Here is a 17,500-nt window from a genome sequence, read left to right on the forward strand (position 1 = left end):
GTTCGGCCTAAGCCTTGAACCAATGGCACCGTTTGGAACTCACACCCTTTGGGAACTAGTACCCTTTGGACACACGTGCCTCTTGGCAAGTCATGACCCTTGGCAACTCGCACCCATTCAGATGTTCCAACCGTTCGACCTAACCGTCCGTATGGACTGTCTGGTCCGTGCGTGTGTCCGGCCTATGGCCAAAGGACCACGCCTTAACCTACACAAGTCATGAACCATTGTGACTGTTCAGGGAAGGGTTGCAACCGTTCAGAACAGAACAGAACCGCCCCTATCCAATCGGATCCCCTGAGGCCGGTTTAGACCATGCGCGCGCCTAACTCGACGGTTATGGACCGCGACCGCATTACTCAACCAGAACCACGGTTATAACCAATCCCAACACATCAACAAGGCCACGCCAATGTACAGAAGGAGTAGAAGAAGAACTAGATGAAAAGAATAAGAAGAATAGGATACAATCCAAACGCCCATGGCTAGACCGGTTCGGACTGTCCGATGGTCTTAGCCGATGAGTGGGTGGTTACCCCACTGACCCTATCTGACTGAACCACGGCTTTGGAGTCCTTCTCCAGACCTTTCTCTATGCCTTGGGTATTCATAACCACACGGCCTCCTCTCTCCTAAACCGTTCTCCTTGCCGGAGATACTAAACCACCACGACCGGCCCTTTTCCGGCCGATCTCTTGGCCGGGACTCTCTCTCTCTCTCTACGTTTTTCTCTGAGTATTTTACTCTGGAAATGGATAATGAAATCGACAGGAGAGCCCCCATATTTATAGAAAACGAGGGGGTAAGTCTTGCCCACGAACAGGCACGACTTGCTAGCGAATGGGCACCATCGGCCAAGGGTTGTCCCCTTTCGGCCACTTGCATCCCTTCGCCCTTTCTGATTGGGTTTGGGGTCGGTCATAAGCCCAACCCACGCCCCAAGCCTCCTGGACTTAGCCCACGGCCTTGTCCAAGGACCCAACAGCCCATGGCCTCATGGCCGGACCTCACAGCCCGCCACTGACCCGGACCCGGACCATCGGCCTAAAACCCGAACAGTCCGTCTAGCTGAGATGAGCTGACTCCCAGCTGCCTCAGCTGAGTGAGCTAGTAGTCCAGCTAGTGGAGCTGACTTAGTAGTGGCTGAGCTGGAGTGAACTCAACCTAGCTTCGTTAAGCTGGTCGAGCTACTTCTCTATCTCGTCCAGCTACCGTCTTACTCGTCTTAGCCGTCTCTTTGCTCTTATAAGGTTAAGTCTAAGTTTCCTTATGTCCTTAACCTTCTTTCTTGACCATGGAACGCTTGCCTTGATGTCCTAAGACTGGCTGGTACGTTTCCTCGAACCATGGCCGTCCCAACAATCCTTTCCAGGATTGGGGGCGTGACAAGTCTCCCCCACTTGTAATGGATTCGTCCTCGAATCCGGTGATGATTATACCTTGTCCCAAGACAAAATATTCCAACCGAACTTATTCTAGTCTTGATCAGAGAATAGAACAAGCTTGATTCAAAACCACCAAATGACCACTTCGATGTACCAGTCAAGTCCTCACGAACTTGTTCCAATCTTTAGGCTGCTCGTCCTACAACAAGTCCTAACAGATTGTTATGGTTCTTTTGTCCTTCATGGACAATAAGATTCATGACCTTAGCCACAACGTAATGGATCATCCCCTTAATCGGCCACAACCTTTTCAGGCTTGCCCACATTGCGATCTTAGTCCCTCCAGACTAAAAACGCCTCAGACTTGACTTCTGTCCTTCAGTGGACTTTGTCATAATTCGATCGTGGTCCTTCCTTGGACTCGATCGTACTCTGGTCCTGGTCCACTCAGGGACTCGACCGTTTCACCCCGACCATAGGTCCATCTCCGAATAGGTCGTGGCCTGATCCTCGTCCTTTACTGGACTTGATCATTCTTAACCTTAGGTCAAACTCCGACATGGTTGTACTGCGACCATGGTCCTCTCTCGGCCGGAGCCGACAGAAACGGATTCTAGGACAGCGGAGCTGTCCCTGGCTCTAGTTCAATCGTAAATGGATCCGACCTATCAGGGGGGACACCCTGAGGTACCTGGAACCCATCTGGGAACTTCGACACCAACGAATCCTCTGAAAGGTCTTTCAGACAGACAGAACTGCCCGGCTCTATAGTTGTAATTGTAGCCAAAAAGGACTGACAACCCTGTTCCAACATCCGAATCGCTCGAACTGCTGAAACCACTACTTTCTCTTGAGCCGGACACAGACATTGGTACTGGATCGGATGAAGCCCAGTCTCCAATTGCACACGACCTCTATGGCAATCGAGAGTGGCCCGATACTTTCCCAACCAGTCCATACCTAGGATCATCTCGTGATTCTTTAGGTGGACACAGACCAGATTCACAGGGAAGACCTTTCCCTGGATCTGCACTGGGATATTCGACATGAGACCTAGTGAGTTCCTGGCTTGCCCACCGGCTGCCCTCACTATCCCAAAATTATCACCAGCGTACAGACAGAACAGACCCTTTCCGACCAGTCCCGGACTCACAAAACCTATGTGTAGCCCTGCGTCGGAAAGTACGTGGGTTTTTACACCACCAATCATGAGGGTTACTATCAGAGACCCCCATCAGAATCCCCTAGACTATTCTAGGTTCCAGACAAAGCATTACTACTTGAATGTAAAAAGATAAATTTAGAGATTGCCAGAGATCGAATCAAAAGATCCGGAAGCCCGTCGTCTCGTGACAGTTCATACACCCTTGGTGTTGTGGTTGGTTTGCCTTGGGACGCCTTGCCTGTGTCTCCACGGCCCTTCCCCTGACTTCCTTGCAGCTTGGGACACTCCGATTGGAAATGTCCTTGCTGGCCACAATGGAAACAAGTCATCTGGCCGCTTCTACCAGACAGGTTCAGTCGAGGACAGTTTTGAACCCCATGGTCCATGCTGCCACAACGAACACAAGCCCCCTTGGCCTTCCAGCACTCACCGGTATGGTTCCGTCCACATTTGGAACACGCAGGTTGGCAACCAGAGGTCTCACCTCCGTCCACCTGGTCCCATTTTCTCTTTTTATCATTAGTCTTGCCCGATGGGCCAGACTGTGGCTTAGCCTTAAGCTTAGCTTCTTCAGCTAAGTTAGACTCCAACAAAGCCACCCGTTCCACTTCCAGTGGGTACCTAGATGAGTAGGATTTTGGTTTAATCACACATTTGGAAAACGTCCCATACCATTCTCCAAAGCGTCTTACTATTGCGAATGCTGACACCATTCACAACAGAAATTATAATATACCTCAATCCCCATCATACTAAGATACTTAACATCATGTTCTTCCAATGATTGGAACGAACACCCTGAGTTTCCTCAATTCTTTCTTTGGACGGATTCAGATTGGAATTGATTCATTCCATCCAACTAGATCTAAGGAAACCTACCTTGACCTATACCGAGTCCTAGCTGATCCATCTGATCACAAGTCCACTCGTGTACTGGTCATGTAGTGTCTCCTTTGAGTCAGATTTAACATTGCATATGCTTTACTTATTATGAACGGCCATCAAGGGATAACACTTAACTTCAGTAGAGTGCTGCACGTTTATTTCAACCTAAGCCACTCTCTGGTCCATGTTACTTCCCTTGTCCAGGTAATCCATAAACAAGTTTTGCATTGCTTCCATCCCTTCCAACCCGTCTATTACTTCTTAATAACTAGATCGACCAACCTTTCTGTTTTTAGGATCTTGCCCTTGGAAAATGTATCTTGGCTAAGCCGGTTCATCTTAGAATTCCCACATTCACAATGATACCCTAGCTTACCTCAACTCTTTCTTGGCTCACCCCAACTAAGGTTTCATAGTCATCATAGTTTTGGAAATAATTTCGGTTTGGAAACCAACATCATAGAGCGTTGTCCTAAACAGGATCAACCTGGCTCTGATACCAACTTGTAAGACCCGATCCCGGCCGCCTAGGCCGCGTCGATGCCTCACGTCGCTCGGTCCACTTCCTGGCCGAACCTCTTAATTTTCGCCCTTTATTTATAATATCGCCTAAAGGCGAGGGCTAACTTAGATCTTAGCTAAAGACTTCCCTAGTCATTAATAGCCTAGATCCTCTCAACAGATACGCAGCGGATTATTCTCTAGTTAACCATTGGTCTAAAACCAATCTAACACTTGTCCGGTCGAATCACCTTAGCCTTGGTCAGTTTACTCAACTACCAATTAGCTTAAAGGTCAATCCTAAACCCAAACCAAGCCATACGATTCTGAGGTTCCATTCCCCTAAACCATTCTATCTAGATCTACATAAGTAAATGCTAGATCATACCTTTGCCACATCTACGGAGCTTATTAGCTCATCGGTCCTCCATTGACTCGAATCGCTCTTGCTTAACAGCTGGACCACGATCACTCAATGATCTTACTTAAGGTCCTTATCTTGACTCCTGCATCAAACAGCTCCCCTAGGTACTTAGTCATTCAACCAACCATCCCCACCGACATAAGTAACCTTTGAGAAGTCTTTGAAAGGATAAGGGTATGTATTTGGCCTATCTCGGCTCAAGCACAATCCAAAATCCTTTTGCCTTATAGGCAATAGTACCAAGTCCATCTTCTGGACTGACAAAGCTCATGAGATCCTAAGTCAATCAACCAACCATCCTCACATGACTTGGAACTGATGAGTCATCATCTGGCCTGACCGGCCTTGGGACTTAACCCAGACAACAGATATGATTTGTTCATACCAACCGATGCATTCATTAATCAGGTTAGGACCGACACCTTGAGCCATCATTCAGAGGTCAGGTCGTCCATACTCAACCATGATCAGATCTTACACGGCCTTCCTTGAACAATCACACCTAAGCTCAATACTTATGGTCTACGACACATAGTACTAGCCATACTCTTCGTCATGACTCTTAGCCAATCTCGAAGTTATCAACACCAAGGTTGATATCTAGAAGCATCACACCAATACTCTTACTCCAGCAACATGATTATCCATACTAGTGTTCGGCCATCGAACCATCGTCATGAAACATGATCCGACCACTAGACTTGATAAGCCATCGTCCACTTAGCATGCACTGATATGACCGGCCTTCCATTGCCATCATGTGGGTCTACGCCCTACATAAGGCATATGGCGCCTATCCTACTCACCAACCCGAGGTTGATTGTAAGATATCCTACTTAGCCTTTGCGGCTAGAACCATCCAACCATAGCCGGATTGTCCATAGTCCCGTCTAACCGTCTGATTAAGATCTAGGTGCGATCGGCCAGTTATAAGTCCGGCCCAAAGGCTCACGGACCTTCTTACCTGATCCGACCCAAAGCCTGGATCCATACCACAGAGTAAGGCCCAAGACCAAACCGGATTGCCTTGCAACCAATCAGACCTTGCGACACAACACTCCGGTTAAACTAACCGTCCGTCCGTTCGACTATGCAGCCGCGGACTGTCCACTTGGTTCGGCCTAAGCCTTGAACCAATGGCACCGTTTGGAACTCACACCCTTTGGGAACTAGTACCCTTTGGACACACGTGCCTCTTGGCAAGTCATGACCCTTGGCAACTCGCACCCATTCAGATGTTCCAACCGTTCGACCTAACCGTCCGTATGGACTGTCTGGTCCGTGCGTGTGTCCGGCCTATGGCCAAAGGACCACGCCTTAACCTACACAAGTCATGAACCATTGTGACTGTTCAGGGAAGGGTTGCAACCGTTCAGAACAGAACAGAACCGCCCCTATCCAATCGGATCACCTGAGGCCGGTTTAGACCATGCGCGCGCCTAACTCGACGGTTATGGACCGCGACCGCATTACTCAACCAGAACCACGGTTATAACTTATAACCAATCCCAACACATCAACAAGGCCACGCCAATGTACAGAAGGAGTAGAAGAAGAACTAGATGAAAAGAATAAGAAGAATAGGATACAATCCAAACGCCCATGGCTAGACCGGTTCGGACTGTCCGATGGTCTTAGCCGATGAGTCGGTGGTTACCCCACTGACCCTATCTGACTGAACCACGGCTTTGGAGTCCTTCTCCAGACCTTTCTCTATGCCTTGGGTATTCATAACCACACGGCCTCCTCTCTCCTAAACCGTTCTCCTTGCCGGAGATACTAAACCACCACGACCGGCCCTTTTCCGGCCGATCTCTTGGCCGGGACTCTCTCTCTCTCTCTCTACGTTTTTCTCTGAGTATTTTACTCTGGAAATGGATAATGAAATCGACAGGAGAGCCCCCATATTTATAGAAAACGAGGGGGTAAGTCTTGTCCCACGAACAGGCACGACTTGCTAGCGAATGGGCACCATCGGCCAAGGGTTGTGCCCTCTCGGCCACTTGCATCCCTTCGCCCTTTCTGATTGGGTTTGGGGTCGGTCATAAGCCCAACCCACGCCCCAAGCCTCCTGGACTTAGCCCACGGCCTTGTCCAAGGACCCAACAGCCCATGGCCTCATGGCCGGACCTCACAGCCCGCCACTGACCCGGACCATCGGCCTAAAACACGAACAGTCCATCTAGCTGAGATGAGCTGACTCCCAGCTGCCTCAGCTGAGTGAGCTAGTAGTCCAGCCAGTGGAGCTGACTTAGTAGTGGCTGAGCTGGAGTGAACTCAACCTAGCTTCGTTAAGCTGGTCGAGCTACTTCTCTATCTCGTCCCGTTACCGTCTTACTCGTCTTAGCCGTCTCTTTGCTCTTATAAGGTTAAGTCTAAGTTTCCTTATGTCCTTAACCTTCTTTCTTGACCATGGAACGCTTGCCTTGATGTCCTAAGACTGGCTAGTACGTTTCCTCGAACCATGGCCGTCCCGACAATCCTTTCCAGGATTGGGGGCGTGACAGTCGCAATAGTAATTCAACCTAGTACGAGAGGAACCGTTGATTCGCACAATTGGTCATCGCGCTTGGTTGAAAAGCCTGTGGTGCGAAGCTACCGTGCGCTGGATTATGACTGAACGCCTCTAAGTCAGAATCCGGGCTAGAAGCGACGCATGCGCCCGCCGCCCGATTGCCGACCCTCAGTAGGAGCTTCGGCTCCCAAAGGCACGTGTCGTTGGCTAAGTCCGTTCGGTGGAAGCGCCGTTCGGACCGCCTTGAATTATAATTACCACCGAGTGGCGGGTAGAATCCTTTGCAGAAGACTTAAATACCCGACGGGTATTGTAAGTGGCAGAGTGGCCTTGCTGCCACGATCCACTGAGATTCAGCCCTTTGTCGCTAAGATTCGACCCTCCCCCTTTCCAATCACATGTTCCTCCCCAAAACGTTAAAAAACAAAAAACCCAAAAAAATTCAAGTATATAAGAAGATCCCGTCGGAGGTTCAAGATTTTTACTTGGTGAAATTCACTCTCAACCTAATATTTCAGATTGGCCGATGAAATGCAGCCCGCATGTGCACAAGTCTCGGCCAAAGGCATCCTTGTTGGGGTCAAAATCGGTCACGACGGAATAAATGTCTGAAAGTCCGTAAAAATCAGCATCAATGTTTTTACGAAAAGTAATCTTCGTAAATATATCTTTACGAAGAGCCTTGCAGTAAAAATCTCATCCAAATCTCAATCGAACCACTAAATACCGATTGTCCGAAGGCAACGGACATGTATCCAAATCGGCTGCGGACAAGCTCGAGTATGGAAATCAGACCGCGGACAAGCCAAGCTCGATCGATACGCGGTGACCAAGCATGCACACAGCTCGGTCGCTACATAGCGATCGAGCTCGAGCCAAGCTCGGTCGCTACGTAGCGACCAAGCCCGAGCCAAGCTCGGTCGCTACGTAGCGACCGAGCGTCCAAGCCTGAGCCAAGCTCGGTCGCTACGTAGCGACCGAGCGTCCGAGCCTGAGCCAAGCTCGGTCGCTACGTAGCGACCGAGCGTCCGTCTCGCTCGGTCGCTACGTAGCGACCGAGCCCGATGTGGAAACTGAAATTCGCACTGTCGATTTCCGTTTAAATAAGGAAACTAGGAAAACCCTAATTTTCCAGAGGACCCGGATATCTGTTAATTACCACACGTCAAGCAATCAGAACACGAGAACAACAACGATAAAAATAAGAAATCGAAAAGAGAGCAAAGAAGATCTTATTCCGAATCTGCGTATGAGCGAGGTATAAGCCTGGGCTCGAGAGCTGTCGGCGAGATTCCTAGTTCTAGCAACCCTAAGACGGCTAAACCTAATTGAGTCGCAGCTCGAAATAACAAAAACGGAAAATTGCCTAAATTGCTCTAAATGCTAAGTTTGCTCTGAAAAATTCTCCTCCTTGCTCCTCGCCTAGGACTCCTTATATACTAGCTCCAAGGTCGGTTTACGCTTTTACTCTTCTGCCCTTCGGCCGTCATAGCATAAAAATGGAGATATTCCATTTTTCCCGATCTTCACAATTATCTTCAAAACTTCCGTATTTATCCGCGGAAACTTGACATTTATCCTTCCTCGTGGGCCAAGCGTGAACCATGCTGTGGTTCACGGGCTTTTGGTTAGGAAAAATCGTAGGATGTGCCTCGAGTCGTGTTTTAGGTCCCTTTGGGCCGTCTTCCGACTCGACACGTTTACTACGAGTTTTTCACGGTTTCTAATCCGCGAAGTTTGATGGATGAATTAGAATTGCGGGAAACATGGACTGAGCTTGCTACGGTCTTCGGGAGATAGCATTCGAAGGTTTGACGAGAATGCAAGGACTGGTGTTGTATCGATGTTCGGAAAGGTTCAATCGCTACACAGCGACCGAACTTTGGCTCGAGCCCGGTCGCTACGTAGCGACCGAGCGAGACGAGTGCTCAGTCGCTACGTAGCGACCGAGCTTTGGCTCGAGCTCGGTCGCTACGTAGCAACCGAGCTTGGCCGAGCTCGGTCACTACGTAGCGACCAAGCGGGACGATCGCTCGGTCGCTACATAGCAACCGAGCGGGATGATCGCTCGGTCGCTACGTAGCGACCGAGCAGGACGATCGCTCGGTCGCTACGTAGCGACCGAGCTTGGCTGAGCTCGGTCGCTACGTAGCGACCGAGCGGGACGATCGCTCGGTCGCTATGTAGCGACCGAGCTTTGGCTCGAGCTCGGTCGCTACGTAGCGACCGAGCGGGACGATCGCTCGGTCTCTACGTAGCGACCGAGCTTTGGCTCGAGCTCGGTCGCTACATAGCGACCGAGCGGGACGATCGCTCGGTCGCTATGTAGCGACCGAGCTTTGGCTTGAGCTTGGTCGCTACGTAGTGACCGAGCGGGACGATCGCTCGGTCGCTACGTAGCGACCAAGCTTGGCTGAGCTCGGTCGCTACATAGCGACCGAGCGGGACGATCGCTCGGTCGCTACGTAGCGACCGAGCTTTGGCTCGAGCTCGGTCGCTACGTAGCGACCGAGCGGGACGATCGCTACGTAGCGACCGAGCTTGGCTGAGCTCGGTCGCTACGTAGCGACCGAGCGGGATGATCGATCGGTCGCTGCGTAGCGACCGAGCTTGGCTCGGGTTTGGTTGCTACTTAGCGACCGGACGGCGTGTATACATAGCGACCGAGCTTGGTTTGTTCGGTTTGAATCCCAAAGGATACTTCTTCGAAAAAACTTCGTATAGGTTATTTTTACGAAAATTACATCTCTTCTTTTACTATCTCTTTCGGAAATACGATCTCCGAGGATTTTCGGGTGGTAATTCCGTCGTAACCGTTTTTGACCCCAACAGTTACCCCCCAGCCCGTTAGGATCATGCATCGTAGGATCCTAGCGTGCGGTTAGGCATGTTTGGCAAGTTAGGCGTGATGGATGGAATTAATATCCGAAAGTCCGAGCTTGAATAGTAAATCCTCATGTCTTATAAGAAGGGAGGTAACTTGTTCCATAATTTTTTCACTTTCTTGTTTTTCTCTAAGATCTTTAAAAAAAACTTTCTATCTTTCTCTCCACCCTTTTCCTCTATTTCCCTCAAGAGAAGTGTAAAGATGTCGAGCAAGAAAAAGATTGCGAAAAAAGGGTCTTCGTCCGCGAGTCCTTATGAAGAGCTCGTCGTTCCGAAGATGGAGTTCGTGCCTCACTCGGTGCATCCTGCCGAGAACGAGGCATGGTGGGTTGCTCATTATGGCTCGTTGACCCCTCCCAAGGAGAAGCCGTTCCCGGTCCTGGTCCATCGTGGAGTCGAGGAAGAGGATGCAAGCAGGACTACTGACGAGTTCCTCGCGACGATGCGATCGTTCTACCACATCCCGGATACTGTTGAGTTCCGGGTTCCCTGCCGCCGGGAATGTGCTAACAACCCCCCCCGGAGGGTTACTTTACTTGTTATGAGGCGTTCGTAGTGCGTTGTCGCCTATGGTTCCCCATACCCGAAATTCTCGTCCGAGTGTTGGACCGTTTCGAAGTTGCGATAAGTCAGTTGACACCCCTTGCCATTCAGCACCTTATTGGGATCCTGATCCTAAGCTACGAGCATGGCCTTTCCCTATCCGTCGATCATTATGAAGCGCTTTTGAGGATTCAACTTGTCAGGGGTACGGATAAGCATAGGTTGGTCCCTCGGAAATTTATGTCAGTGGTTAAGAAGTTTATTTTGAACTTCAACTCGTGGAAGAAGTTCTTTTTCTTTGTCCGTATAGACGCTGCATCCGTCGAAGAGAGTTGCATTCCATTGTTCCGGAGGTTACCAAATGATCGTCCCTTTATCAACCCTTTTGCTCCGTTCCCCGAGGACATCATTTCGGTGAGGGATCTTCTCAGGAATGGTCCCTTCTTCTGGACTTCTTTACGCCGAAGAGGGTTTGGAAGGCACTGAAATTCGTGCAACCCGGTCCTGCTTTGGATGCGGACACGGGAAGCGACTCCAAACCCGACGACCAGAATCCCGTCGAAGCTCCGACAGCTGCGCCGGAGTCGAGCTCTTGGAAGGGAAAAGATGTCGATCTTGGCGACATAGAGTTTTCGATGGATGACTCTATGCTTCCAGGATGGGATCCGAACCTCGCTTACGGCGACGGGAGCGGTTCGAGCGAGGCCCCTATTCCGGATTTCGATGATTTCTTTGCTGGGCTGCCATCGGGTTTTGATGCTCCTCCTCCTACGAAGAATCGGCGAGGCCGAGAGTCGTTGCGGAAGGATCTCGCATCATCAATGGGGTTAGTTTTTTTTGAGAATTTTTTTTTTTTTTTGGTGATTGTCCTATGTATATATTTATAACATGCCAATTGATTTTGCAGGGCCTGAGCTTGCTGGGCTCGGCCATTGAGGCGGGCCATAGAGAAGCCATGGTCTACCGCTTCAAGGCGGAGAAAGCGGAGCGGGATCACGCTAGCGTGCAAGGAGAGATGCTGGAGCGAGAGGCGCAGCTTACTCGTGATCATGCGCGGGCTGTTCGTAAAGCGGAGAGGAAACGCAAAAGAGAAATAGTCGAGGTGATGAAGGCTCGTGCATGGTTCCAGGTTGAGTATGGGAACCTCAAGAATGCCTTTACCTCGGTGGGTGACTTTCGCGAGTGCCGCGGTTCGGTCGGAAGTCTTTGGAAGACGCTAGCCGATGACTATGTGTTTGAAGAGCTTTGGCTCGAGCTCGGTCGCTACGTAGCGACCGAGCGGGACGATCGCTCGGTCGCTACGTAGCGACCGAGCTTTGGCTTGAGCTCGGTCGCTACGTAGCGACCGAGCGGGATGATCGCTCGGTCACTACGTAGCGACCAAGCTTGGCTGAGCTCGGTCGCTACGTAGCGACCGAGCGGGACGATCGCTCGGTCGCTACGTAGCGACCGAGCTTGGCTGAGGTCGGTCGCTGCGTAGCGACCGAGCGGGATTATCGCTCGGTCGTTGCGTAGCGACCGAGCTTGGCTCGGGTTTTGTTGCTACGTAGCGACCGGACGGCGTGTATACGTAGCGACCGAGCTTGGTTTGTTCGGTTTGAATCCCAAAGGATACTTCTTCGTAAAAACTTCGTATAGGTTATTTTTACGAAAATTACATCTCTTCTTTTACTATCTCTTTCGGAAATACGATCTCCGAGTATTTTCGGGTGGTAATTCCGTCGTAACCGTTTTTGACCCCAACAGTTACCCCCCAGCCCGTTAGGATCATGCATCGTAGGATCCTAGCGTGCGGTTAGGCATGTTTGGCAAGTTGCGTGATGGATGGAATTAATATCCGAAAGTCCGAGCTTGAATAGTAAATCCTCATGTCTTATAAGAAGGGAGGTAACTTGTTCCATAATTTTTTCACTTTCTTGTTTTTCTCTAAGATCTTTAAAAAAAACTTTCTATCTTTCTCTCCACCCTATTCCTCTATTCCCTCAAGAGAAGTGTAAAGATGTCGAGCAAGAAAAAGATTGCGAAAAAAGGGTCTTCGTCCGCGAGTCCTTATGAAGAGCTCGTCGTTCCGAAGATGGAGTTCGTGCCTCACTCGGTGCATCCTGCCGAGAACGAGGCATGGTGGGTTGCTCATTATGGCTCGTTGACCCCTCCCAAGGAGAAGCCGTTCAAGCTCCTGACTAAGGTGATATCTATCCTTGCATCATATTTCATTAGCTTGCATTTGCTTTCATCATAAACCGAAAATCCATAAAAACTGTTTTTTTTGCATTTTTGTGTTCTTGTTGCATTCATAAAATCAGAAAATATGAAAAGGGAAGACAAGTTTATTTTCGTGTAGATCATCTAGGATTCAAATTTTATTCATTAGCTTGTTTGCATTCATTCCCCCCAGCTCCACTTGCCATTTTTTAGATTTGTGCATTCATTTCAAAAAAAAAAACAATATCTGCATTTAGGTTGTTTCCATTTTCTTTTTGCATTGCACATCAAGTCTAAAAATTCAAAAAAAAATCATCCTAGTTATTGTTTCATGCCATATTAGTTGGTTCATTTCGTGATTGCATCAGAAAAGAAAAATAAAATATTTTCAAGCTTAGTTTATAACTTTTGCATAAGTGGTTTAATTGTTTGCATCAAAGAAATTTTTTTTAAAAAAAAAAACAAATATCAGCATTAGTTTTCTTTCCATATTTTCTTTTCATTTGTGTTTATTATCATATCATATTGATTCATTTCGTGTTTGCATTGAGAAAACCAAAAGAAAAATAATTTTTGCATACTTTATTTCATTTCGGTTTGTAATTGCATATTTTCTCGGTTTAGTTTAAATTGCATTGTGCACTTGATTTATTTTGGTTCGACCAGACCTTCCCATTTCTTCACTTGATCTTTGAGAGTGTTTTCAGGAAGCCATGGTAGGAGAAACACACGGCCAATGTCAGATGGCCAAACAGAACCAACATTTGACAGCTTTGCAAGAGGTTGATCTGATTGCACAGCTGAGGAAAAGAAAGAAGAAACAAGGCCAACGTCCACAGCCAGGAGAAAGGAGATTTGGAGATGCTCCAGAGGCTGTCTATGTCGAGCCCAAGCCACCAGATCCTTCAAGGATCAATCAAACCCCAACTTCTCAAACCCACAAACATCATGTTGTTAATTCTCAATTTAATTATAACTCTTTTGCTGATAAAATTAAACTCTTTACATTTTCAGGAAAAAGAGGTTATCTAATATGGGAAAGGAACCTTGATGAATGGTTTCACTACAACAACATCTTGAAGAAAGAGAGGCTTGCTTAAGCCATTGAACAACTTAGAGATGATGCCTTTGAATGGTGGGTACAAGAAGAAGGTGATAGATGGTTTTACAAGGAGCCAACTATCAAAACATGGAGAGCTCTTAAGGAAGTCATGAGATATGAGTTTGCACCAAAGATTACAAGTTCTGAAATCCAAGAACTATATCCAAGGAGGTATCCAACTCATGGTTCCAAAGAAGCAAGAAAAGATGTACCAAAAGAAGGTCATAGAAGCTTGATCCATCAAGACCAGATTCGGCCAAACCAGAAGCCCACGGTTTTCTATGATCAAAACCAACCTATTGAGGTCCCAAAGACCATGGAGGAGAAGAAGTTTGTCAGCCAAGACACATTGGCCAGACACAAAGAAAAACCAGACCAACTGATTTTTCAAGAAAAGGCCAAGGTAAGTTTTATACTTGATAAATTTGTTTGTAAATCATCTCCCACTGGTAGGAGTCACTTGTATTTGTCCAAGGATGATAACACAGGTCCTGAAGTCAAGAAAGACATGATCTCAAAGTCCTTGTTGGATTTAAAAGTTGTTCATGATTTAAGTCCAAGGAATGATGAGATTTCAAACCCAAAGAAAGAAGAGGCATCAAGCCAAGGTAAGTCTTCTAAATTTAAAGATTTAAAAGATCAGACATGTTCTAGATGTCATAAAAGAGGACACTTTGCTGTAGTTTGCTCTACTAAGAAAGCATTGATAGAAACATCACTAGAAGAGAAAACAGAATTATCTATGAAAAGTGATAGTTTTATTCAATCTGATTTATTGGTTCCAAATTCTTGTGTAATGCACTTGTCTTTGTCAAAGGGTGATGTAACAGGAACTAAGGAGCATGAATTCAAAGGAGAGGAGCCACCAGGCGCCACACCTGTGATGGACCAGAAGATGGTTCAAGACACAATGCAGTCCATGTTGCTTAAAGAAGCAAAACCGGTCATAAAAGTATCCCACCAAGGTAAGTTTCAAACACCACCTTTGGATACTAGTACTGATGTGTGTGTTTTTGGTACAGGTAGAATAAATGAAAGCTATAAGATTATTGAAGTCCCAAAGAAAGAACCAGACCATAAGCTCAGCCATGAACTCACTCCCAAGTGGAAACCGAAATCTGAACAATCTATTGTTCAAGTTCCAAAACCTATGGTAAGATTCATTTTAGATCAGCATGTTCTTAATATTTCCATGACAGATATAATGCACTTGCTTTTTGTCCAGAGTGTTGAGATTATTTCAGGTTGCCAAGAAGAAAGCTTCAAAGATCCACCGGATAATCTTATGTTGCTAGGAGAATCAACTCCAAGGAAGATCAGAAACGTGGCCACCCAAACTTTAAAGGACCATCCACTCCAGAAGAGATGTAATGGCCATGACCATAGCATAGGCGTGAGCCTTTCACATCTTCTCAAAGAAGAGCCACCAGATGCACCATGCATCACCAAACCGAAATTATACCAAGGTAAGGTTCTAAACTCTCAAAAGAGAATGAAACCTGACTTGCTCTATCTTGATGCAGGTTATATAGTTTCGAGGTCGAAACCTTGTCAAGAGGGAGGGGATGTTGTGGTCACGAAATCCATGGTTCAACCAGAGTCTCACCAAACCGTCCAAACCGGCCATCTAGGAGGTACCAGCGACCGAGGTTCAGTCCAAGGCGTATATATATAGAACCAGAAGGACTTTCAACATGAAACCAATTTTATTGGATTCTACACTCAAGAAGGAGTCCATCACAATTGGAATCGAGCCAAAATATTCACGGAGCAAGAAGTTATGAATTTTACAAGTCAGAAGTTTCCCAACCCGTCCATCTGCGAGTACCCGACTTTAGAAGGAGATTCCAGCCCAAGGAAGGAGCGGCCTGAAGAAAAGCCCATATTGGAGTCAAGAGGAGTTTATCAGCTTACCAGAAAGTCCAAGATCAGGAGAAATGGCCACGGAATTATGAAGTTATGATTCAATCTCCAAAACCGGCCAAACCAGTTCTACACTTGCCTCAATTGGAAGCTAACCGGTTCAATCAGCTTCAAACCAGACATTGGCGACCAGGAGATCATTTCAACCAATCAGGAGATATTCTACGCATCCAGGAGGAGTTCTACAAGTTCATACCATGCACCAGCAACCATTGAATCAGGAGGATCCTCATTTACTTCAACTTGCCTTATTTGGAGTCTCAAGCATTAAAACTCTAACAGCTCTTTTTCCTTCAGTCTATGCACGACATCAGCACCTTCTAGACCATTAAGAAGATTCCCAGGAAGCTCACTTACCCCCTCAAACCGTCCAGATACAAGGAGGACACCATCTACATTCATTTGGCCAAGATTCTCATCATTAAGCCTCCAACGGCTAGTTTTCAAGGAGCCATCAATTCCTTTGCTTCCAAGTTTATTATTTCGATTTTTATTTCTTTCCTTATGTCATTTTATGACTGTTAGAGAGTCCTTGGTCGAGCCTATAAAGCTCTAGTCTTTGTGTCATTGTAAATCCATCTTTGAAAGTATTATGAATTATTCAGTTTTTCTAGTTTTGTCAAAACTATTGTTCTAAGTCTTTTGAGTGTGTGAGAAACAACTCTGGAGCAACTTGACTTATCAAAGCCTCCTTTCACAGAGCTTTGTGGCGTCCATCATCCCAACTCCATCCATTAATCGATCTTGAGAGTGATACACATCCAGCAAGACCGGTTCCATCTTCATTCATCTCCCATCCATTGATCCTTGTTGAGAGTGATACACATCCAGCAACAAAGATCCCATATCCATCAATCTATCCCTTTTCTATTTGTTTTTATTCATATTATCATTTTGATTCATATTCATATTTTTTTCTGTTTGCATTATAAAACTCTAAAAACTCATAAAAATCGGTTCTCATTGTTCTCAGTTTGTAGCTTGGATCCAACATCTATCCATTCGTGGGTTACCCCCCCTGTGCCTACAACACACGGGAAGGGCCAGCATGCTGATATGTATGGTCAGCATGCTGATATGTATGGTCAGCATGCTGATATGAGTTCAGTACACGGATCAGTCCACGGGAAGGGCCAGCGTGCTGATATGTGTACTGACATGGTGCATCAGTTGTCCAGAATCAGTACACGGACAGTCCACGGGAAGGGCCAGCATGCTGATATGTGTGGTCAGCATGCTGATATATGTTCAGTACACGGATCAGTACACGGACAGTCCACGGGAAGGGCCAGCATGCTGATATGTGTGGTCAGCATGCTGATATATGTTCAGTACACGGATCAGTACACGGACAGTCCACGGGAAGGGCCAGCATGCTGATATGTGTACTGACATGGTGCATCAGTTGTCCAAAATCAGTACACGGACAGTCCACGGGAAGGGCCAGCATGCTGATATGTGTGGTCAGCATGCTGATATGAGTTCAGTACACGGATCAGTCCACGGACAGTCTGTGTGTGCTAACGGACAGGCACGGACGTCCTGCGTGTGCTGACGGACGTCCTGTGTGTACTGAACAGACAGCCCACGTGGGCCAAAATCACCCGAACAGTCCACAGGAAGGGCCAGCATGCTGATATGTGTACTGACGGACGACCACGGACGTCCTGTGTGTACTGACGGACGGCCACGGACGTCCTGTGTGTGCTGACGGACGTCCTGTGTGTACTGACAGATGTCCTGTGTGTACTGACAGACACACGGACACACACAGACAGCCACAGACGTCCTGCGTGTGCTGACGGACGTCTTGTGTGTGCTGACGGACGGCCACGGACGTCCTCTGTGTACTGACGGACGTCCTGTGTGTGCTGACGGACGGCCACAGACGTCCTGTGTGTACTGACGGATGGCCACTGACGTCTTTTGTGTACTGACGGACGTCCTGTGTGTACTGACGGACACGAGA

The sequence above is a fragment of the Brassica napus genome, unplaced genomic scaffold, assembly GCF_020379485.1.
Source record: "Brassica napus cultivar Da-Ae unplaced genomic scaffold, Da-Ae ScsIHWf_2428;HRSCAF=3137, whole genome shotgun sequence".
In the NCBI taxonomy this organism is placed as follows: domain Eukaryota; kingdom Viridiplantae; phylum Streptophyta; class Magnoliopsida; order Brassicales; family Brassicaceae; genus Brassica; species Brassica napus.